Source organism: Perkinsus marinus, assembly GCF_000006405.1.
Source record: "Perkinsus marinus ATCC 50983 genomic scaffold scf_1104296953562, whole genome shotgun sequence".
Taxonomy (NCBI): domain Eukaryota; phylum Perkinsozoa; order Perkinsida; family Perkinsidae; genus Perkinsus; species Perkinsus marinus.
The window spans coordinates 2,767-4,514 of NW_003208433.1; positions in this window are offsets into that span (position 1 = coordinate 2,767).

Here is a 1,748-nt window from a genome sequence, read left to right on the forward strand (position 1 = left end):
TTTAATCGGTCTATGTATCTGGGATCTGTGGTTCCCCCTGTTAGTTCCGATTCGAATGTCGATGATGCTGAGCAAGACTTGCCTACCTTGGATGAGCTGAAGTCTAAAGAGGAAGGTGTGTTATTGCAGCGTGATTGGATTGGTCAAGTTAGAGATGATCGAGAACAATCGGTGGGAGATCAGAGGCCACCCCGAGCTCTATCTATAGGTCAAAAGGTGCTTGTTAAGATGACTGATGGTTGGAGAGGACCGTGGAAAGTTTTAATTGTTCACAACGATAATGCTCGTGTTACTATCGTTGATAAATTTGGCGTTGAACGAGATGAACATCGTGCCAATCTAAGAGTTTATTATGGGACGTCGGAAGTCCAAGCTTTTTGATTAGTTTGTTAACTTTGGTTGCGGGTAGCAACCAGGGGGAGATGTGAGGAAATATTGTACACAAGTGTCTTCTGTAATTTTAGATTCTTGTGATACTAGTCTCCCTTGCTAGCCTAGCGTATACTTTATGATTACTGTATTGATCATTAGTTAAGAACCACTTGTTTATAACTCTTGTTGAGTTATCTAATCCTAACAGCTGCTGCAGATTGTGCGGCGTTTCAAGAGCCTGCCCCAAGCCGATGACGAAGTTCTTGAGCACGCTGTTGGGGCTCGGTATGTACGGACAGCCGTCCTTTGTGGGCACCACGTTCACCGATAGTTTCAGGAACTGCCGACCGCCGTCAAACTGAAACTTCAAACGATTTATACAATCAGCATCTCCATCGGTCACGATGTTGAGCAGAGCAACAATGTCAATACACAAGCCAAAGGGGGTCGAATGGGGAGGTTCAGGGCGTTCAGTTTCGAGGCTTAATGACTCACAACGGAAAAAGGGCCCGAATACGACCCACTTCTCGTTCCTGCACTCCTCCAGACCGCCATTCGGGAAACGAATACCACCAAGACCAAGATGTCCAAGCCGCAATAAATCTCTAGCACCTAGAGAGGGAAAAGACAAATCTTTGCATCGACTCTCCCATCATAGCGAGCTGGTGTGATACCGATATACCGGTGACCATCCAGCTTGACGCCTGTCCGCAGAGGAGTCTTAGAGCTCTCGGAACCACCAGAAAAACTGGACGTGAACGATTCTCGGAGCTGCTCTTGTACAAGTTGTTGTGTGAAGCCTCTAGCATCCATTCTCCCAGCAAACATCCTACCAGCTCCCTTAGCTCGAGAAGGCTTCTTGATGACCCTCCCACATAGTGAGTCGTCATGATCAGAAATCGTCTGGCAGCACTTAGATCATATAGGCTTTGGAGGTGACTGTTCCCAGGGCCTTCCCTTCTTTGGAGCATTGGAATGCTTCGCTTGCACGCAGTTCGACTTCTTGTCTACAACTATTGTACAAACCTTACATGGGGACTCTGCAGAACAAGCATCACTACGAGTTGCTAGCACGTCAGAGTCGAGCTGTAGAGCATCAACAAAGAAACGGCCGCTCTCCTTCCACGACTTGTACGAATCCTACAGTGATGAGAACTCTCCTGAAAAACGCAATCCTAAGAGCATTCTCACCTTATCGAGCATGGCTTAGGAGCACCCGTCAGAGTGACCGTGGGAGCGCTCCTGATCGTATTCAATTGAACGCGTTTTTATCCACGCCTCTCCTGGGAGAGCTCCTGGATTCGACAATAGCTTTTTTGGACACCCGGTCTGATCTAATACCACTCTGACAGAGATAATTCGCGTATGCGAAGCCA